A 23,694-nucleotide genomic window follows, 5' to 3' on the forward strand; every position below is an offset into this window, starting at 1 on the left:
GATAACAATCCGACGCCAGGTAGTCAGTGTAGGTGGTAGTGAGTGTAATCAGTGAGTGAATGGGAATCCGGTGCGGGGCTGGTGGGCGCGTCTCGCAGCAGCTGACCGCATGGCGCGAGACGATCGCTGGAGGAACGCCCACACAGCTGAAAAAACAAAAACACACGCGGCATGACAGGCACGGATCATGCCAGTGAAATGAAAGGTGGCATTCTTCATTTATTTATTTATTCATTTATTCATTCATAACTGACAGCCTCGCGCTCCGCTCGTGCCCGGGGGGAAGAGGTGCTCCTCTTCGGCTTAACTGTGACGCGAGCATGCCCTCCTCCTCCGGAGCTTCCATTCGGTTAAACTTAGGGGCCGCTTGACACCGCCCGTGCCCGGGGAAGGTGCTCCTCTTCGGCTTAACTGTCACGCGAGCATGCCCTCCTCCTCCGTAGCTTCCATTCGGTAAAACCTGATTGGAAAGGTTCAAATTGATTATTACTAGTCATATATTCATTACGTTTTTCAAGATTTTTGCAATAAACGGAAGATTTGAAACCGGTCTATAGTTGTTGAGACTCTCTGGGTCGAGGTTTGGTTGCTTAAGTAGCGGTCGCATAATGGCGGTCCTAAAGCTGCTGGTACTATACCCGTGGTAAGTGATAGATTAATAATATTTAAGACAGACGGTCCTAGGGTCATAAACAGTTCTTTAATTAGTTTGCCAGGAAGCGGATCGAGCACACAAGTTGTCGGTTTTGCCCCACTAAGCAATTTTGTTTGGCTTTCAAGAGATACTTTTTTAAATTGAGATAAGGTTATCGGACAGTTATCAGCCCTAATGTCCCTATTAACACCATTTATGACGGAATTCAACGGAATTGTAAGAACAGTGTCTTTAATCTCATCACGAATACACTCAATCTTCTGAGTAAAGAATTGCATGAAATCGTGAGCTGAATAGGAAGAGCTATCCGAGGTTGGTTGCTGTTGCGTTAGCATTGCTACAGTAGCAAATAAATATTTAGGGTTGTTTTTATGTAAAACAATTAATCTAGAGTAATAATTAGTTTTGGCTAGATTGAGCGCTTCCTTGTATAAACTAGCACACCATGCCTGACGGAAGACCTCCAGTTTGGTCGCACGCCATTTGCGCTCAAGCTTCCTACAAGAATCGTTTCAGTATGCGTGTTTCCTCATTAAACCACGGAGTCAGCCTCTTTGGACAAGTTTTAGTTTTTAAAGGTGCGACGGAGTCAGGCGCATTTAACAGAGCGACATTAAAGTTGTTTGTAAGATCATCAATCGTACCAATATAATTAGGAAACGAATCGGTTACTAAAGGGAGTAGCTCAGAGAGCGCAGCGGTGGTTAAGGAGCTAATGTTGCGGCTGCTATAGCTTTGATCATGGTCAGAACGATGGCAATGCGCCAAGACTTCAAATTTGATTAAGTAATGGTCAGCTATAGCACTAGTATATGGTAATACAATTATTTTTGAGGATGCTAAGCCCCGGGTTAATACCAAATCTAACGTGTTACCATTTATATGCGTTGCTTCATCTATTATTTGCATGAAACCAAACATATCAATTATTGTCCGAAACGCCACGGTAAGTGGTTCCGACGGGAGATTCATATGAATGTTGAAGTCGCCCATGATATATTATCCGCATGAGTTACCAAATCAGCCACAAATTCAGAAAATTCATCTAAAAAGCCTGAGTAAGAGCCAGGGGGACGGTAAAAAACGGCAAGATAAAACGGCAGTGCGGCCGTGGATCGCATAATGAGAACTTCAAATGTTTTGAAGGAATTGCTAGGACGAGGACTAAGTTTTAGATTAAATTCGGAAATGAGGGCTACACCCCCATCTTTCTCATCATTGCCTCTCGCAGGCAAGGGGCCAGAGACAATTACTCGACTCAGACTCATCTTTCTGGCGAGATCACAAGTCCTTGCTATGTTTTTTCTTTGTGATCTCTGATTGCTTCATCCTAGTTGTTGGAGCAGTTTTCTTTTGAGTAATGCAGTATGGCAACACCACCACTAGGGCAATTGATGACGTCAGCACTGGTTGCGTTCATCCATAAATAACAAATGCAGGACAGGTGGGGGAACGCTGGTCGGATACCGTTTTTCAACCGCACTTACTCAAGACGCATTATTTATGTACAAACTGGAAGATAGAAGATAGTATATTGTATTGATTACCGCATATGCACGGATGTTTTTGATTTGAAGTTTGGAAGACCGTAGCCATTGATTTATTTATTTGATTTACTTGACTTCACGGCATGACATCTGGACTGAAATGACTACGATTAAGACTAACCCTTGACTGTTTGACGTGACATACATAACTACACATCAACATCAAGACCAGTGAAGCCGAGCGAACGTCATCGCAACTTCAACCCATGGTGAGTGAGTGCGCGTTAAAACTTTCTTTAGCCAGCGTATCATTGAAACGGCAGTAACACTAGTGTCATTGGAGCCGACGTGTATCACTATATCTGAATAGCTAGCGTTGTTTGCACTGCGCTGGTGTCTAGGTCTCTTGCGTGCTAGCTCCATAAGATTAGCTTCAATGTCGGGTGCTCTGGCCCCAGCAATACACATTCTGTGGTTGGATTTTCAAGCTTAATGTATCGAGTAATGGAGTCACCTTTCACTAAAGTGCGGGAGCCAGGAGACCGAGGTGGAATGGAACTGCTCTGTGTCTTAACAGGCTCAACGCGATTAGCAAGCCGTTTACGGCCAATGCTAACCGGTGCTGTCCGCCACATTTACGCTTACCACATTACTCTGCTCTAGCTGGCGGACACGTCCCTCCAGCAGGGAGAGTCTTTCCATGAGAATGGTGCAAGTGTTGCATGTGGTGGTGCACGAAACCATAGTTGCGTTTACTCGCCTGGTGGATGAAAGCAGACGAACAGATGTCGCGCCGAAAGTGACGACACCCTCCACGACCGGGATTCCCACGTTGTCGTCGTGTGGAGGCTTGAGCGGCTCCCTGGAGTGCAGCCAGCATTCTGGGGGCCTGACTAAGAGGAATCCCACCCTGGTGGTCGAACCAAGCGTTAAAAACTTGCTCTCGACTACACACCTCAAAAATGGAAATGGAAGCTCAAAGAAGGAATATTCATACTGGATCGGCCGTCGCCCAGGATAACCAGGTCCGCGTTGGTGCAGTAGAGAGTCCTGCAACTTCGAAAAATACGCTAGACTCAGTTAATGATGACCTAAATGACAATGTAGTGACAGTAGGAGGAGGACTGAGGATAATCTCATTGAATGTGGAGGGTATATCGATGGCTAAGTGTGAGTTGATGGCGCAGATGCTGAGGGAGAAAGATGTACAAGTGTTGGCACTGCAGGAAACTCATCTGACTAAAGAATCGCCCCCATCGAGATACAGTATATCCAGCTTCATACCCATCACGAGAATAGATCATCAACAGTACGGAACCATGATATATGTACATGAAGACATCCCTGCCATAGACAGAGGATCCTCTATGGACGAACACAATATACACAGGTCAGAGATTGAGGTGCTGGGTACAACAGTGGTCAACATATACAAGCCTCCAAATACAAGCTGGCCAATTAGTGTCCTCCCACAATACCAACATCAATCTATAATATTAGGAGACTTCAATAGCCACCATACATCGTGGGGATACACAGAGCCCGACCCAGCTGGAATCCAGCTCAGCAACTGGGCAGAAATAAATAATCTCCACCTCCTTTACCATCCAAATGAACCAGGCACCTTCCACTCAGCACGATGGCAGAGGGAATACACACCTGACCTGACCTTCGTTACGAGGGACACAGATGGCATATCAATGCCAGCACATCGAAGAGTGCTGGGTAACTTCCCAAGGTCCCAGCACCGACCAATATTGATAAAAACAGGAATCAACATACCAGTCACACAATCTCTACCCCTGCCAAGATGGAACTTGTTGGAATTTATCTTTATATCAATGTTAGAATTTAACTTTAACCCAATGTAAACTCAAATAAGTAATCTGACTCCAATTTGCGACCTTACCCAACTCTCACTCATCCAACAATATGCGTGCTCGTTCTGCAATAGAAAGGTATCAGGAAGCCGGCATTTTCACGCACAAAGTGGATTTATTCCCAATACAGATTTTCTACATGGCACCTGGATCTCGGGTCCCTCTCAATACAACTCTACACCTCTCTTGCCACCAGCGAATGTGTTCTACCCCCGAGTTGCCCAGTACTGATTCATACTATACAACATGCAAAAATGGCACAGACAAAGGCATCCTGGCATGATTCTATTGGCTATGTTTATTGCAGTTAACTTTAGCTCGCTCTCATTGGTCTTTCTCCTCCCGCCGAATCCCGTGGCTCCTCCTGCGTGCGATCCCCCGATGGCCGCTCCTTCCCGGAGTCATCTTGTCTCGCTCAGCACCTTCTGCTTCTAAAACATTCCATTCTTGCACAACCCCCGCAACCAGTTTCGCTTCACCAGTCACACTCTCAGCATTTTACAATATCACATTTTCATACATTGGATGCACCAACATCTAATGAACTATGTTAAGCTCAAACTCTTATATTCCTTTAATAGTCAAATGTATGAAATCCTTTAAGTGTAACTGAAGTTTAGACCATGCTAATGACCAAACCCTCAGGATTGGAATGCAGGAAGATTGGATCACAGCTGCACCACAGGAGGTGTGAACGAGACCCCTCTGAAACAATGGACTTCCATGCCTGGATCACAAAAGTGGCTCCTAGCAGTCTACTCTTTGTTCAGTTTTTAAATTGACTGCCATTTACATTATCCTTTAAACTTTAGAAAGGCAAACTGGCAGGGTTTCGCAGAGCAAGTTGATAAGACATGCAAGCGAATCCCAGCAAAACAGGAGAATATAATTAGGTTCAATAAACTCATTCAGAGCAGTGCAAAAAAGCACATACCCCGGGGAGTCCGTAAAAGATATATACCATGCTGGACACCAGAATGTGAGGAAATATTAAAATCCTATGAGGAAACCCAGAATCCAGATACTGGAGAGAAATTGCTGGAGAGACTGCAGGAGGAGAGACAGAGAAGATGGATGGAAACGGTAGAGAGCATGGATTTCACAAGATCCAGTAGACATGCATGGAAACTGATTAAAAAACTGGACGGGGGTGGAAAAAAGAGCAAACAGTCTAACGTAGTGAGCCCTGATAGTGTTGCAATTAATATAAGAGGAAGAGGAGCTCACACCCCTGACTACAAGTTCGAAACCACCATAAAGAAAAAGTACCAGCAGCTAATCAGAGACATGCCAGAAGAAGACGGGTTCTCCCACCCAGTGAGCGAAGAGGAGGTGAAAGCAGCACTCAGAGCAACGAAGTCAGGCAAGGCAGCAGGAGTTGATGGGATCTACCCAGATATGTTGAAACACCTGGGTCCAGCTGCGATTAAATGGATGGCATCTGCTATCACTGATGCAATAAACATGGGTAGATACTGCCATCTCTGGAAAAGAGCTAGGGTCATAGCCATCTTAAAACCGGGGAAATCACCAGAAGACCCAAATAACTACAGACCAATATCCCTGCTATGCAGTATGTATAAGATAATGGAGAGGATAATCCTAACCAGAATAACACCAACCCTGGAGCTGAATATTCCTTGCCAGCAGGCAGGATTTAGAAAGCACAGAAGCACCACAGAACAGGTACTGGCTCTAACAACATTCATAGAGGCAGGATACCAAAGAAAACTAAAAAGTGGTGCCTCTATTTTAAAGGAGTGGAAGAGTTTAAACCTGGCTAGTTTTATTCGATGTCCTGCATCTTGTGTCACTGTTATTCTGTGGAATGCTGTGTGGGTGGCTGGTGAAGCTGGAAAAAGAAAGTGAAAGAATGTGAGGTTTGGGAGGTTTTAGGTCGGTGCCTGGCGCAGACAGATACCTCGAGGGGGAAGGGATGCACAAGAAACTGGACCCTCCAGCCACAAGCAGGAGGGGCCACCACTTGAAGAAAGACCAAGAGAAGCAAGCTAAAGTTAACTGCAGCATACACATAGCCAATAGAATCATGCCAGGATGCCTTTGTCTCTGTGTCATTTGCATATTGTGTCTATAAATTAATGCTGAACAGCGAAGACAAAGAGAGCTGTATTGAGAGGGACCCAAACTCAAGTTGTAGATTTGTGTGTTAGGAATAAATCCACTCGTGTGTGAAAATGCCGGCTTCCTGAAACCTTTCTATTGCAGAACGAGCGCGCATATTGTTGGATGAGTGAGAGTTGGGTAAAGTCACAAATTGGAGTCAGATTATTAATTTGAGTTTACATTGGTTTAAAATTAAATTCTAACATTGATTTAAAGATAAATTCCAACAATTTATGGTGACGCCGACGCGATGCATGAGAGGTAAAAGAAGTTTGGAACTTCGAGAAAGACCACATGAGACTGGGTCTCGCATGTCCACACCAGGTGACGACCTGATAGGAGCCGCACATCCGACCGTCTTTCCTCTTTGGGCCCACAGTGACATAAGGTAAGCAGATCCTTTTCAAATTCTGCACATTGGCAACGCTAAATTATAAGAGGAAGGAGGAGCGGAACGGCATAATAAAAAGAAAAAATAAATTAAAAAAAAAAAAAAAAAAAGTGTAACAGTGTGGACGTTAGGAGGATATAAAATCTGGGATTTACCTACTAGAATAGTTTGGAACTATTCGTGGTTAAGATACGGTATAAAATCTGGGATTTACGTATCAGGACACGGTTTAAAATCTGGGATTTACGTGTCTGTGTGGAAGCGGTGTGAATGTGAAGCCTAAATTTGTTCTGCGTATGAAGTGCTTGGGACACGCACGAGTGGATTTGGAGATGGAAAATGGGAGGAAATGTGAGGGTTTTCTTGTGTCTGGCGCTTCAGACGAGCGGGCGGAAGTCTGGTCGGAGATTAATGGTCATTATGCTCAGCTGGAATCACAGTTGATTAGTGGAATGGAAAGTAAGAAAATTAAGAAGGTGAAAGAACGGAGTCAGAAGTTGTTTCTGAAATTAAAAAAGGATGATTTGTTTTGCGGTGGTCCCGGAACGTGGGACATGTCGAAGTTAGCGAGGCAGTTACAGAAAAAGGAAACCAGAATGTTGGCAAATATTCGAGATATGAAGGAGGATCAGAGCCAAGCTGGATGGCGACAGCGTATTAAACTTGAGAAGGAAGTGAAGGAATTGGACAAAGATAGACGAGGCATTCACCAATTGGCAATTATTGCCACTGCGCTGGGGGCAATAAAAGAGGAAGAGAGTGTGAATGAAGTGAAAAAGAAGGATGAAGTGATTGGAAAAGTGGAAGAAAAGACGGAAGGTCGGAGAGGCATTTATCCACAGTTGCCTGACTCGCGACAGTATGTGTATGAGCCGCCGCCGTATCCGATGGCGCAAATAATGGCCCCCGTAGTCACTTTGGGCGGCAGGATGGTTTTGGATGTAGAAGATCACGATTCACGGATGACGCCAGCGACCATACAGTTGATTGAACAGGCTGTGAATAATGAAAGGAAGAGAGTGCGCGGAGAGCAGCAGGGGAATGTGGAGTCGCCCGTGCTGACGTCAGGGGCAGCGCTCGCAGGAGGTGGGGGCACCCCGAGTGCCGGGAGTGAGAGAAATTCGAAACCACTGATGAAGGAGGCGTCGCGAAAGTTGTTGGAAGGACACAGGGTGCAAAGTGAGGAAAGAGAGATGTTAGAGGGAGTGATGACGGGGACACGGAAACATGGGCAGGCAATGCCCAGTGACGCAGATCCCCGCGAGGAGGAAGTGGAAAGTGATGAGGAAGCCGAGGTAGTGTTACGTGAACAGCGGCAGATGCTCAGAGCGTTGAGTGAAGGAGAGAGGCTGGGCGATAAAGAGGAGAGCATGTCCAGGGCTGAGCGAGGCTATAATACACGCAGTAAAGATAAGATGATGGCACAGCAGGAGCAGCCTCAAACAATGGCACCCCTAGTGGTGACTCACGCTGGCCGTCACTATGAGCCTCTGGTGCTTCGGGATGTGGCTGCATTGGTGGAAAAATTGCCTCCGCTGCATAAAGGGGCACGAGCCTGGATTACTAAATTCTTAGCCGCCATGTCAGGACAGGGAGTAGCATTGGGAGATTTTAGACAAGCCATTTTGGGATCGTGTTCCCTGATTCAATTACAGAATATTGAGGGGGCAGCTGGCACCCGCCAGCTGGGGAGAGAAACCCCCTTGGCTGAGACTTCTGAGGCGTTGTTTCGGGAGCTGAGGGCGGCCTTTCCCTCCCCAGTGGATGTGGCGCCAACAATTTTTAATTACGGAAAAGATGTGACTCCCGAGCAACATTATGCTCAGGCATTGGAGCTGTGGATTGAGACCACAGGTAAACACCCAGGCAACTATCCTGAAGCTGAAATGATGTTCAGGACGGCGATGCTGAACGGCCTCCCAAATGAGGTGCAGGCGATTTTGAGAATTGATCCGGACATTTTGGTTTGTCCGGAACCGAGATTTAAGAGGCATTTGATACACCATTGCCGCATCTACATGGAAAAAGCAAATAAAGATCAAAAGGAATCTGACGCTCTGGCGACTAGTTTGGTTAAACTACAGTTGGCAAAGTTGCATGGTGAGGCAAAACAAGAAAAGGTGAAACAAAAACAGATGTATCAAACTCCAGTGGGGGCTGAACGGCGCCAAGGTCAAGGGTTCCGTGGTAGATACAGAGGGCGTGGTCGTGGCGCCCCCCCAGGCCGGGGGCGGAATGGGTTCGCTCCAGGGACTTGCTTCAACTGCGGGTCCCTTGACCACTGGGCACGTGATTGTCATGGCAACCCACCACCAGGGGTGAAGCAGCAGAACCAGCAAGCAGGGCCACCACACCAAGGGGTACCGCAGCAGCCCCGCCCGTGGCCACAGCCGAATCCAAGGGGTCAGTATTTCCAAGCTGACCAGTGGTACGGCCCAGACGAATAGGGGGGCCTGGGAAGCTCGGGAAGCACTGGCCAGGCAGAGCCAATGCTTCAGTTGACAGTGGCGGACACTCCAGTCCAGATGTTGGTGGACACTGGAGCAACACATTCATCAATCAACATGCCACTGCCAAGTACAGCGTTGTCGAGGCGAGTTACAACGTTAGTCGGCTTCTCGGGACGTCCTCAGACTCTGCCCTTTACTCGGCCACTGAAAACGGAAATTACAAACACTGGACAGAGACTATATCATTCATATGTTCATGCAATGGACACACCCATCAATTTAATGGGCAGAGACATGTTGTCAGCATTGAGAGCCCAGATATTGTGCGGCGAGAAGGGACTTACAGTGACATTTCCTGACGGACAGGTACTGGAATGCTTCCAGCCTGTGACACCTAGGGGTCAGTGGTTGATGGCACCACTCCCCACAGTACCTGAAACGGCACGGATCTACTGGGCTAGATTGAATCCTGAGACTCCACTTGGGGGAGGTGTCTACTCCACATACCTCTTGTGGAAACCGTGGATCCAGACATTGGCACCGTACCACCCCCCACTGGATCCATTGCACTGCACTCTATATTATGATAGAGAATCAGATGACATATATAGAGATGCGTTCGAAGAAATTGAGGGGGATGGTTGGATATTGCGCGCACCATGCATCTTTGTGGGCCCCGAGGGGGTGGCAGCATATGTGCAGTTGTCGCCGGAGCAAGAGCAATGGTATCGAATGAGTGAGGAAGGTTTGCCTCACGTGTCACTAGCTGTGTCGCCAGGCCATGATCCCCGCCAATTGGGGCCCATGGTGAAACGATTAACACAACAACATGACTGGATGATGACTGAAATTCTAGATGTGTGGCACTCAGCTGCAACCAAAAGTTACAGGATAATGGCAAAAATGGTAGATAAGTCAGACCTTGAATTGGTATTCTTGGACCGCCATCATGGGCGGGAACAGACGGACCATGAGTCCGCACAGGCAATGTTGGATCAAATGCCACAGACCGTGTGGTCACAGGGTCCATTTGATGTTGGTTTTTGTCGGACGGTTCAGCCAATCCAATTGGAAGTTGACTGCTCCATTCCGGTTCGCCGTCCTCAATATCGATGGCCGAAGGAAGCAGACAAAGGAATGGAGGACACAGCGGCAGGATTGTGGGATGCGGGGGTGTTGGAAACGTCGGCGTCCTCTTGGAACACACCTCTGAGGCCGGTCCAGAAGGCTGATGGGGTGACATGGAGGATGGCCCACGATTTGCGGCCAGTGAATGACATCACTATAACTCCAGTTTTGCCAGTTCCTGACCCCCATCGCATCCTGTCCTCCCTGGACCCGCAGAAACAGTGGTATACGGTAATTGATTTGGCGAATGCATATTTCTGTTTACCGCTGGCTGAATCAATACGACACGTGTTTGCATTTTCTTACAAAGGGGTGAAATTGCAGTACAAAAGACTCCCTCAGGGCTTTAAGAATTCGCCAGGAATTTTTAATCAGGTCTTGAAGGACTTGTTATTTTCATGTGCGCTACCCCAAGGCTCAGTGCTCCTGCAGTATGTGGACGATCTCCTCATTGCGGCCGAAACATCCGACCAGTGTGTGGAAGCCACACGAGCAGTGCTGTTGAAGCTTGCTGACCTGGGCTTCAAAGTGTCAAGGAAAAAGTTACAGTGCTGTCGTAAGTCTGTGATTTTTCTGGGGCGTGTCATCACCCCAGCCGGCTTGGCTATGTCCCCAAATCACCGCAGCTCCATCCTGCAACACCCACGTCCACACACAGTGCAGGACATGTTGTCTTTCTTGGGATTGTGTGGCTACAGCCGAGCATACATCCCATGTTATGTGGATAAAACAGCAGGCTTGCGGGCCCTGGTCAAACAACAAGGGGTCCGAAATTTGAAGGCCACATTGCAGTGGACCCCTGAGGATGATGCATTGTTTGTGCAATTAATTCAGGAATTAGCATCAGCAGCAGCTTTGGCCACTCCAGATTACACTAAGGTGTTTTATTTAGACCTTGCGAGCAGTGAGAAAACAGTGAATGCGGCATTGTACCAAAGACATGGAACAGACAGGGCAGTTTTATTGTATTGTAGTGTGCCATTAGACGGAATTGAACAGAAACAAGCAGACTGTGTTAGGTACGCAGCAGGCCTGGCAAAGGTCCTACAGAAAACAGCTCATGTGGTCATGGGGTATCCCGTCCAGGTGTTGACAGATCATGGGGTGTCAGCTTTTGTAGCATCGGTGGCATTTACATTGACACCCCTGCGACAAACACGGATGATGAAAACATTGATGGCACCAAACGTTACTTATGTGCATGATGGTGTGAACATGGCTAATCACCTCCTGGAAGGGGCACATGAGTGCGCTCTGAAAGTACAGAAAGATCAGAAGGTCCGTGAGGACTTGTATGCGGAACCATTGGAAGGTGGACGGGTTATGTTCACCGATGGGTGTTGTTGGCGTGCCAAGGATGGGACACTCCACGCGGCCGCGGCAGTGGTGGAGTGGAAAGGTTCTTTCTTCCTCCCAGTGACAGCTCAGAAGTTGACAATAAAACCCTCCGCCCAGGCGGCAGAGGTGTTGGCGCTGGTGTTGGCCTTGGAACAGTGTCCAGGACAGCAATTAACTGTATATACTGATTCGGCATATGCAGCGTCAGCTGCCCTGATTGACCTAAAGGGGTGGTTGTAACGGTTCAGGGAACCGTGAGAAAGGAAAACTGGACCCAAGAGCAAGCGAGGATGGTTGAGGAGGATTTATTGAAGGGTTCGGGGGGAGAGGAACGGGTGCCGGTAGCAGGGCAGGAGGACAGGTGGAGGAGCGGCGAGTCAGCGCCGGGGTGCTCGCCGGGGTGGCGAGATGTGCGCTCGCGGAGGAGCAGCGGAGACGGCGCGCTGAGTGTGCACCGGCGCTGAGGCGGGGGGAACGCGGGCGCGGAGAGCGGCGTGGAGGCGAAGGCGGCGGCGAGCCGGCGGAGGCTGAGAAGGGCAGGCAGGCGGCGTACGGGCGTACGCGGTGCGATCGACGCTCCGGGGCTCGGCGGCTGGCGGCGGAGGATCGGGCTCGGGCTGGCGCTGGGCGGCTGGAGGGAGAGCGAGGAAAGACAATGGTTAACTCGGGTTGCATAACACAAAGCGCGGACGTGCACGAGGCGAACGTCGACGTGGACCGGGTACCGAGGTAGGTCACGGAATAATCCGGCGTCTGGCTCCTGGCAGCGCTGAGCTTTAAACCCCCGCGGTGATTGCTGATGATGGGCAGCAGGTGCGCAGGAGCCGACGCCCTCTCCGGTCGGAGGCGTGCCTGGCGGAAAACAGCCGGAACCTAGGGAAAAGGGAAAAGGCTTGGCAGGCCCCCTAACCCGAACCCCCACAGTACCCCCCCCTCAACGGACGCCTCCTGGCGTCCTTCCTGGTTTGTCCGGGTGTGTGGCGTAAAACTCCCGGATCGGGGAGTCGTCAATGAAGAGCTTGCGGGAGATCCAAGAACGTTCCTCCGGACCGTACCCCTCCCAGTCCACGAGGAACTGAAACCCCCTCCCCCGACGTCTAACGTCCAACACTTTGGAGACCGTGAAGGCTGGGTGGTCGTCGATCATCAGGGGGGGTGGAGGGGAGATGGTCGGAGGGCTTAGGACGCTGGAAGAGACCGGCTTGAGGAGAGAAACGTGGAAGGTGGGGTGGATCTTGAGGGAATCGGGGAGCTTTAGTCTGACAGAACAGGGGTTAATGATCTTGGTGATGGGAAAGGGACCAATGTAGCGCGGAGACAGCTTACGTGAATCGGTCTGGAGGGGAAGGTCGCGGGTCGAGAGCCAGACCTGCTGACCGGGCTGGTAGTCGGGAGCTGGGGTTCGACGACGGTCCGCCAGGCGCTTGTTGCGTTGCGCCGAGCGGGTGAGGGAGGCCTTGACCTCTGCCCAGACGGCCTTGGCCCGACTGATGTGTTCCTCCACCGAGGGAACCGCCACTGCACGCTCCTGCTCCGTAAAAAGGGGAGGTTGGTAGCCAAGACAGGCCATGAACGGCGACATACCTGTCGAGGCGCAGGAGAGGGAGTTGTGGGCGTACTCGATCCATGCGAGAGCCTCGCTCCATGTCTCGGGGTTCCGGGCCACCACGCACCGCAGCGCTGCCTCCAGGTGTTGATTGGCCCGCTCGGTCTGCCCGTTGGTCTGCGGGTGGTAACCGGAGGAAAGGCTGGCTGTGGCGCCCACTGCCTTACAGAACTCCCTCCAGACCTGGGAAGAGAACTGGGGGCCCCGGTCGGAGACGATGTCTTGCGGGAGGCCGTGGAGCCGGAAAACGTGCTGGGTCAGGAGTGTGGCTGTCTCCAAGGCGGTGGGTAGCTTGGGAAGGGGAACGAAGTGGACGCTCTTGGAGAAGCGGTCGATAATGGTGAGGATAACTGTGTGTCCTTTGGACGAAGGAAGACCCGTGACGAAGTCCACAGCGATGTGGGACCAGGGGCGGCTCGGGATAGGCAGAGGGTGGAGAAGACCGGCCGGAGCCGAGTGTGAGGCCTTTCCGCGGGCGCAAACCGAGCAGGCCAGCACGAATTCTCGCGTGTCTCTTGTCATACTGGGCCACCAGAAGTGCGCTTGGAGGAAGCGAAGGGTGCGCGTGACGCCAGGGTGGCAGGTGAGCGAGGAGGAGTGCCCCCACTGGAGGACCTGGGAGCGTGCGGCATCGGGGACGAAGAGGAGGTCCGAGGGGTCAGGTCGGGGATCGGGTTGGGTTTTCTGCGCCTCGCGAACCGTGCGCTCGATCTCCCAGGAGGCCGCCCCCAGGAGACAGGAGGACGGGAGAATGGTCTGTGTGGTCTCTGGACTGGCAGGCGGAGCGAACATCCGGGAGAGGGCGTCCGCCTTGCCGTTGTTCGACCCGGGACGGAAGGAAAGGGTGAAGTTGAATCGGCTCAAGAAGAGGTGCCAACGGGCTTGACGGGGGTTCATCCGCTTGGCTGACTGCAGGTAGGCCAGATTTTTGTGGTCGGTCCAGACGAGGAAGGGGACGGCGGTGCCCTCCAGCCAGTGCCGCCACTCCTGGAGAGCCCAGACGACTGCCAGCAACTCCCGATTGCCGACGTCATAGTTCTTCTCGGCGGGGGACAGGCGTCGGGAGAAGAAGGCGCATGGATGAGTCTTCTGGGTGTCGGGGTCCCGTTGGGAGAGCACCGCTCCCGCCCCCGTGTCGGAAGCATCCACCTCCACCACGAACTGGAGTGCGGGATCGGGGTGTCTGAGGACCGGAGCGCTGGTGAAGGCTTCCTTTAGATGCCCGAAAGCTTGAGCCGCTCCCGGAGTCCACTGAAAGGGGGTGAGGGTGGAGGTGAGGGCCGTGAGAGGACTAGCAACCTTGCTGTAATTGCGGATGAATCGACGGTAGAAATTAGCGAACCCCAGGAAGCGTTGGAGTTCCTTGCGAGTAGTGGGAGTAGGCCACTCCACCACCGCCTGGATCTTGGCGGGATCCGGCTGGAGTTGACCCCGGGCGATGACGTAGCCCAGGAAATGGATCGATGGGACGTGGAACTCGCATTTCTCCGGTTTCACGAACAGGCGGTTCTCCAGCAGGCGCTGGAGGACTGATCGGACGTGGCGGCGGTGGTCCTCGAGGGATCGGGAGAAGATGAGGATGTCATCCAGGTAAATAAAGACGAAACGGTTGAGCATATACCGGAGAATGTCGGTCATGAGAGCTTGAAAAACGGCGGGGGCGTTGGTGAGGCCGAAGGGCATGACGAGATACTCAAAATGTCCAAGGGGGGTATTGAAGGCCGTCTTCCATTCATCGCCCTCGCGGATGCGGACCAAATGGTAGGCGTTCCGGAGATCGAGCTTGGAGAAGACCTGGGCTTCGCAGAGGGGCTCGAACGAGGGGTCTATGAGGGGCAGAGAGGTCTTATTTTTGACTGTGATGCCGTTGAGAGCCTTGAAGTCAATGCAAGGGCGAAGGGAGGAGTCTTTCTTCTTGACAAAAAAGAAACCCGCTCCCAGGGGCGAGGAAGAGGGCCGAATCAGACCGGCCGCCAGGGAGTCGCGGATGTAGGTCTCGAGGGCCTCCTTCTCGGGACGGGAGATGTTGTACAGCCGGGAGCTGGGCAGCGGAGCTCCGGGAAAGAGGTCTATGGCGCAGTCATAGGGCCGATGGGGAGGAAGGGTGCGGGCGAGGTCTTTGCAAAAAACCTGGGCCAGGTCATGGTAGTCCGTGGGGACGGACGCCAGGTCGGGTGGAGCCGGGGAGCGAGGAACCGATCGGGGAGCGGGGTCGGCGGACAGAAGGCACTGTGAGTGGCAAAGCTCGCTCCACCCGGTGATTGCACATCTCCTCCAGTGTATCGCGGGGTTGTGTAGCTGGAGCCACGGGAAACCCAGGACCAGGGGGACTTGTGGCGAGTGGATTAGGAGGAGCTGGATGGTCTCCCGGTGGTTACCGGAAACAATAAGGGTTAGGGGTCCCGTTTGATGGAAGACCTGGGAGATGACGCGTCCATCCAGAGCCACCACGCGCCGTGGGGAAGGGAGAGGCTCCAGGGGGACACCCAGCCGGCGAGCCAGAGCCAGGTCTAGGAAGTTCCCATCCGCTCCGGAGTCCACCAGTACGGCGACCGAGAGGGATTGGGTCTGCCAGAGGAGGCGGGCTGGGATGGACATGCGTGAAGAGGAGCCCGTAGCTGACACGTTATGGCTCGCCGCGGGACTCCTGATCAGCGGCGAGCCCCCCTCTTTTGGCTTCACGTGGCAAGCGGCGATGTAGTGACCGGGGTTGCCACAATAGAGGCATAGCTGGCTCGAGAGGCGCCTCTGGCGTTCCTGAGGATCCAGGCGGGTTCTCCCCAGCTGCATGGGCTCCTCCTGTCCGACGGGAGGCGTAACCGGTAGTCGCGGAGGGAAGTCGACGGGAGGTGCGGGAGCGCGTGCCGCCGGATGGGGCGACCTACGCGTCCGCTCGGACTGCCGCTCCCGCAACCGGTTGTCTACCTTAATAGCCAGGGCAATGAGGTCTTCGAGAGAGGCGGTCTCATCCCGAACGGCCAGCTCATCCTTGAGCTGGTCCGTCAGCCCGTTGAGGAACACTCCCCGAAGGGCGGGCTCGTTCCACCCGCACTCGTGGGCGAGAATGCGGAACTCCACCGAAAAGTCGGCGGCGGAGCGGGAACCCTGCCGGAGTGCGAGCAATCGGCGGGTGGCCTCGCGTCCCTTGACGGGATGGTCGAATACCCGCCGCAACTCTTGGCAGAAGTGGGAGTAGGAGGCCATCGCCGGGGCCGATGCCTCCCACAAGGCGGTGGCCCATTTCGCGGCGCGGCCGCGGAGCAGGTTCACCATGTAGGCGATGCGAGCTCGATCGGTCGGGTAACTTTGGGGTTGGAGATCGAACACCAACGAGGTGCTCAATATGAACTGGCTACAAGAGCCCAGATCACCGGAAAACGGCTCGGGAGTGGGGACATGGGGTTCCCTGCCGCTCGAAGAGAACACGGCGGGCGGAGGAGGGGGAGAAGGGACCGGGGAGGTGCCCTCCGGGAGGCCGGAAGCAGAGGGAAGAGAGCTGACCTGCTTCGAAAGGAGCGCGAGTTGGTGGTGGAGAGCCTGGACGGAGTCCATGAACTCCTGCATCATCCTCTCGTGTCTTCCCAGCTGTCTGCCTTGGTGGGAGAGGGCCTCTTGGAGGGAATCCGAGCTCGCTGGGTCCATTGGGGCCGGATTATTCTGTAACGGTTCAGGGAACCGTGAGAAAGGAAAACTGGACCCAAGAGCAAGCGAGGATGGTTGAGGAGGATTTATTGAAGGGTTCGGGGGGAGAGGAACGGGTGCCGGTAGCAGGGCAGGAGGACAGGTGGAGGAGCGGCGAGTCAGCGCCGGGGTGCTCGCCGGGGTGGCGAGATGTGCGCTCGCGGAGGAGCAGCGGAGACGGCGCGCTGAGTGTGCACCGGCGCTGAGGCGGGGGGAACGCGGGCGCGGAGAGCGGCGTGGAGGCGAAGGCGGCGGCGAGCCGGCGGAGGCTGAGAAGGGCAGGCAGGCGGCGTACGGGCGTACGCGGTGCGATCGACGCTCCGGGGCTCGGCGGCTGGCGGCGGAGGATCGGGCTCGGGCTGGCGCTGGGCGGCTGGAGGGAGAGCGAGGAAAGACAATGGTTAACTCGGGTTGCATAACACAAAGCGCGGACGTGCACGAGGCGAACGTCGACGTGGACCGGGTACCGAGGTAGGTCACGGAATAATCCGGCGTCTGGCTCCTGGCAGCGCTGAGCTTTAAACCCCCGCGGTGATTGCTGATGATGGGCAGCAGGTGCGCAGGAGCCGACGCCCTCTCCGGTCGGAGGCGTGCCTGGCGGAAAACAGCCGGAACCTAGGGAAAAGGGAAAAGGCTTGGCAGGCCCCCTAACCCGAACCCCCACAGTGGTTGCACAATGGCTGGCTAACAGCGAAAGGCAAAGAAATTGCTCATAGAACTTTGATGGAGCGATTGTATGAAGCAATTAAGGGTCCACACGAATTGGCGATTGTAAAGGTCCCGGGACACTCAAAGGCCAACACCATGGTGGCGAAAGGTAATGAGAGGGCGGATGCTCTCGCGAAAGAGGTGGCTGGATACACCCCTCAGGGCGGGATGATGTTAACAACCCCAGCTGTGGTCTGGGATGGGGAACCCCCGGATCTTCCAGTGGCACCCGAAGTGGCACTGGAGGATATTATGGATGCACAAGGTAAGTCGTCGCCGGAACAAAAATAAATGTGGATCGCATCTAAGGCGGTCAGGCGGGTGGGTCCCAGGGGCCAGCCGGTCCTCCCTGAAGGGCAACTCATGACCTCAGTGTTGGCTGAGGCCCATACAGTGGCACATGTGGGGCCTCAGGCAATGCTTCCAAAACTTCGTCAGTGGTGGCATCCAAGGTTACAGGAGGTGGTCTGGCAGTTTGTGGCGGCTTGTGAACTATGTCAAACATTTAATGCACGACCGACATTAAAACCCAAGCCAGGGGCGTTCTCCCCTGTGGCCTGGCCTGGAGCAGAAATTGTAATTGATTTCACGGACATGATTGACAGGGTGAACGGGAAGCGGTTCCTTCTGGTCATTGTGGATTCTTATTCACGCTGGCCGGAGGCGTATCCGTGTGCAAAGGAAGATACCACGCCAGTCCTTAAAGCTTTGGTAAATCATTATATTCCGACACATGGTTTCCCTGCTTTAATCAGATCTGATAATGGGACACATTTTAACAACAAAGCGCTGGCTAAAGTGGAGGCGCTGTTGGGGCTGAAGCATCGCTTTGGGTGTGTCTACCACCCCCAGAGCCAAGGCAAAGTTGAAAGGTTTAACAGGAATTTGAAAGAAAAATTGGCTAAGATCATGGCTCAAACAAAAATGACGTGGTTGCAAGCTTTGCCCCTAGCCCTGTTGGTCGTCCGCCAAACTGTTCACAAAATAACAGGTTTTGCGCCATTCGAACTATTAACTGGTCGCTTAATGCCAGGGCCTGCCTCCAGATACGAATCCTGGAAATTCGGTTATGCGGATGACTGGGCATTGGTAACCCAAGACAGGGATTTTGGTACAATCAAGAGAACATTATCGCTGGACATAGCGTTGCTCTCAAATTACTTTAAAAGATGGTACCTAAGAATGAACAGAACCAAGACAGTGGTAACAACATTCCATCTAACCAACCAGCAAGCTAATTACAAGCTAAGGGTGGAAATAGAGGGGGGAAACCTGCCGGTGGATTGTGAACCAAAATATCTAGGGGTAACTCTAGACAGAACTCTCACCTACAGGAAACACCTAGAAAATACAGCCCAGAAGCTGAAATCAAGAGTGGCACTAATCCGTAAACTTACGGGAACAGGTTGGGGTGCCAACCAAAACGTTCTACGGACGTCAGTCATGGCACTGTGCTACAGCGTGGCTGAATATTGCAGCCCCGTATGGGGCCGGTGTGCACATACATCCAAAGTTGATGTCCAGCTGAATGAAGCAATGAGACTGATATCGGGCGCCATATGTTCTACTCCTATAAACTGGCTTCCAACAATGTGCAACATTGAACCTCCAGCAGTTAGAAGAGAGCAGGCAACACAGATCATGCAAAAAAATATATTGGCACTCCCGGAGGAGGCTCCCCTGTGTCGGGCCCTAGCACACAACCCAGGAGGGCACCGCCTGAGATCCAGAAGACCCTTCAGCCAAGAACGGGAATCAGAGCACACGTCAGCAGATAGGTGGCGCGACCTATGGAGAGGAAATGTACCTGTTGGAGGCGAGAGAATTGGAGACCCCACTGAGAAGCTCCCAGGCTACAATGGAACCAGCAGGAGAGAGTGGACATCCTACAACAGGATCCTTTGCAAACAAGGACGTACAGCCCAAAATTTGCAAAGATGGGGGGCAGTGGCTACGCAAGCATGCCCCTGGTGTAACCATGAGTGTCAAAATATGGACCATCTGATTATAGACTGCCCTTATACATCGATAGAGGGAGGGTATTATACGGTATTCCAGTGTGGAGATGAATTCAAGGCATGGCTTTCAGGGATGAGACAGGAGGTGTGAAAACCACACGAAACTACTACTAGTGACGTCACGGGTTGCGTCTCCTCAGAGTTCGTTCGTGCCTCAGCTTGGTTGATACATTACCAACACATACCTGTCAGGGCACAATAGTGATATTCAGAAAACGTTCTCGGTGCACAGCCTCTCTTGCGTCATCGCTAACTGACTGTTCTTCCACGGTCGTTCACCATCTCCATATGAGACTGTCAAGTTTGGTGAGTTTTCGTGTATGTTTAGGGGGTCAAAAATGCGATCGAACGATCGGAAAATAGAAAAAAATAATAACTAGCGCTGCGAGCTGCGATAAAGGGCCCTCGCAGCCCTGGCAACGTTGGGGTACCGGCACGTTGGAAATGTGAAATATTTACGAGAAAAAACGTGAGGAATCCTCACAAGGAATTTTTGTGGAGTTAAAGTTCAAGCAGTTTTTGTTGTCAAAGCCTGACTTCCTGTCAATTTAGAAAGTGGCTCCTAGACACTTCTTATTCTGTCTTGGCTTTATACATGCATCATCAAATTTTCAAAAAGTTTGAAGAAACACAGATCCGGGGCTGTTTTTTTTTTCAAATGTTCAAGGGGGCGATAGCGAGCCATTTAAAAAAAATTAAACAACAAACTAATAAAATATTGATGAATTTGCCAGGCCTGATTTTTCATTTAAATTTCGAACCTCAAAATAAGCAAACTTGTTAACCTACTCTGAGAAAAATATCAACAAAAATAACTTGTATTTGCTTTAACCAGTAAGTGGCACTACCACTACGATGAAAAATAAGTTGGTAGATGTCTTCAGGGTTGGACTATCCTTAAATTTGAAAATATTATAGAAGTTAGGATCATCTGATTCATGTTACGGTATCTTTTGTTGCCACAGAGATTAATAAATTTCTGCAGCACCGTAATGGCTACGCCCTTTGCTGAAAAGTCACAAAATTCAGCATAGACTAAGATCAACGTCTTGAGGCTGTTCTGACAAATGTTCATTCGGCTTCCTGAAAAGGGATCCGTGCAGCATATTAAAATGTAAAAAAAAAATATTGTTTTGAAACCATGAGGTGGACCTGTGTGTATAACAGTATAATAATATATAGATGTCTTCAGGTCGGGACGTTTTATGTACAGGGTAAGTTTGGGATTTTTTTAGAGCATGAGCAGGGGAGTTTTTAAGCATTTAGTCCATTGTGGTGAACCGCCCCCATTTAAGTAAATTCAAAATGGCCGACTTCCTGTAAAACCTAGCGCATGGCTCCAAGAGACTTTTTTGTAGGTCTTGGCCTTATACATACTCCATCGAATTTACAAAAAGTAGGTGAATCACTCAACCAGGGCTGATGTTTTTGAATATTTCTAGAGGGCCATGGCAAGCCATTTTAAAAAAGCTGCACATTCCATTCCGCAGGATTGCTATGGACATTGTGGGTCCTTTGACAAAAAGCAGTGGTGTAGTGTGTGACAACGCCACACGTTTCCCAGAGGCATTTCCATTGCGCACAATCACTGCTCCGGCAGTACTTTGTGCCTTGGTGCAACTCCTTTCCAGAGTTGGCATACCAGATGAGATTCTAACAGACCAGGGAACCAATTTCACTTCAAGGTTAATGCAACTGTTCAACAAACAACTGGGCATCTCCGCCATCAAAACCACTCCATACCACCCATAGACTGATGGACTAGTGGAAAGGTTCAATCAGACCTTAAAGAAGATGCTCCAGAAATTTGTGGATGATACTGGAAAAGACTGGGACCGGTGGCTGCCCTTTTTGCTGTTTGCCTATCGCGAAGTTCCTCAGGCGTCAACAGGTTTCTCTCCCTTTGAACTCTTGCATGCTTGGGAGGTTCAGGGGCCATTGGACTTGCTCCGAAAGGCCTAGGAGGCACCTTCCACCACGTGAAGTGATCGGGGGGTGGTGAAATTTGTGCTGGAAATGAGGGAGAGACTGGCCAGGTACCAGTAGGAGGCAGAGGTCAACCTGCGGGAGGCCCAGAAAAGCCAGAAGACCTGGTATGACCAGCAAGCTCGCCACCGGGAGTTTAAACCCGGCCAAAAAGTATTGCGGCTTCTCCCCACATGCAACAACAAGCTTTTAGTAAAGTGGCAGGGGCCATATGAGGTCACCCGGAAGATGGGTCCAGTGACCTATGAGATTTTCCATCCGGAGAAGAAAAAAAATAAACAAACTTATCATGTGAACCTCCTCAAAGAGTGGAAGGAGCGTTCAAACCAGGCTCCAAAGGAGGTCATACTCGCGCGGAAGGTGGAGGAGGACGACGACGACGACAAGGACGAGGACGACGACAATGATGATGATGATGATGATGATGACGAGGCAGAGCTGGAGTCCTCGACGACGACAGATGCGCCTGCACTGGCATGTCGGAAACCCAAGCAAGTCACAGAGATGTGCTTAATTTTCAAGACGGTGCCTTCTCTTTTTTCCGCCAGCCCAGGGAAGACGACGGTGGTAGAACACGTCATTCGTCTCAAAGAAGGATTACCAATTCGTCAGCGCCCCTACCGAGTTCCGCAACACTTGGTGGAGAGACTAACCAAGGAGCTCCAGGAAATGCTGAAGCTTGGAGTCATTGAGCCTTCCAAGTCGGAGTGGTGCAGTCCGGTGGTTATCATCTCCAAGAAAGATGTGTGCTGATTTAGAAAGAGAGTGAAAGACGTTTAAGAGAAGAAGCAGAAAGTACTTAATATGGAGATAAAGAAAGACGAAGAAACAGGAGCGAGAAAAAAAGGAGGAAATGCACCAGCCGAGGATCAAAGAGACAGTGACAGTGAAAAAGGAAGTCAGGGTGAGAGAGCTGAGGAGGAGGGCCAGCGAGAAAAGGAGCCGGGATTGCCTCAACAAGTGGACAACAGCGCCCTGGGAAGCCTGCCACAAGAGATGAATGCAAAGCGGCCTGCCAAACAATCACACCAATCCAAGATAATATGCGTAAATGGGCTGCGGGCCTCACGACCACCCCGTCAGCACCGATCTTCTACCAAGGACGTGGAAGAGGAAGAGGACACCTGCCAACAAAAGACGACGTCTGCTACAACTGTAGGAAACATGGCCACTTTGCTCGAAACTGCCGTCAACCACCCAGGAAAACCGATTACAATTTACACAGACAGAATCAAGTTTGATAAGAAATTTGTGATTTGTCAGGACCAGTCGTGAAAGCAACGGAGGATCACGTGACGTAATAAACAAACAAAAAAAGCAAGTGGAGAAGCAGTTCTACATCAACGTGCGTTTTACTTATTAGGCCGTGATACACTGACACAATTGGACCTTAATATCAGAGTCAATAAGCAAGGGCGAATTCAAACAAACGTCAAAACTTTAAAAGGGCACATTATTATCGGTTGCTACATTTGGAAGAACAAAATAGGACGTCAATAAATTATTAGAAGTAGCTCACAATAGAGTCTGTTTGGGCGATGACGTGCAACACATGGTTAGTCTGCAAGGGACTATCAGATACAATGTATCAAAAGTAAGTGACTTACTGAGGCCTCATTTCGATTAAAAAAGGGCGCATTGTCAGTGATAAGCAAAAAGAAAAAACTGTGCCAAAGCCTTAAAAGAAATAAAAGAGAAGTAAATGATGTCTTTGAAAGAAGTGTGCAATTATTGTCGGGCATGGATTGCAAATTACTCAGAATACTCAAGAATACAAGATGGCGGCGCGCATAGACGCAGCGGCTAACGGCTCTCCCTCCCGCACTAACTATTCTCTTATTTATCAAATTTATATATTTGTCTGAATTATTGTTGTATTGCACTGGAGAGGGGAACTCTCTAATCTCGTTGCACACTTGAGTACAATGACAAAGGGATTTCTGATTTCTGAAATTACCATTGCTGGACATCATTTATGACAAGCCAATGACAAAAAATAGTTTGAACACTTGCGGCTGACAAAGCTTTTGAACTTGTCACGCATGAAATCATTGATTACAATGTATTAGCATTACCAACTTGATATTTAATTGATAAATTGAGTCATGGGAACTCCCATGTCTCAACAGGGGGGGGATGATGATTGATATCCATAGTATGATGATTGATATGATTGATATCCATAGTATGATGATTGATAGCCAGAGTACAGGACATTTGCTGTACCACAAGTTCTACAAAT

At 50.9% G+C, this 23,694-nt stretch overlaps 1 long non-coding RNA gene across 1 annotated transcript; it reads right to left on the reverse strand.

Moving 5' to 3' along the window:
• Positions 1–282: 282 nt before the first annotated feature.
• On the reverse strand, positions 283–3,200 carry LOC148344824 (uncharacterized). The gene is made up of 3 exons (XR_015844741.1): positions 3,140–3,200; positions 2,903–3,052; positions 283–460 (listed from the first exon to the last, which is right to left on the reverse strand). It is a non-coding gene; the product is annotated as an uncharacterized LOC148344824 (long non-coding RNA).
• Between the last annotated feature and the right edge of the window lie 20,494 nt (positions 3,201–23,694).

The sequence above is a fragment of the Idiotropiscis lumnitzeri genome, chromosome 1 (genome assembly GCF_059441095.1).
Source record: "Idiotropiscis lumnitzeri isolate Australia: NSW breed Sydney's pygmy pipehorse chromosome 1, RoL_Ilum_1.0, whole genome shotgun sequence".
NCBI classification, from domain to species: domain Eukaryota; kingdom Metazoa; phylum Chordata; class Actinopteri; order Syngnathiformes; family Syngnathidae; genus Idiotropiscis; species Idiotropiscis lumnitzeri.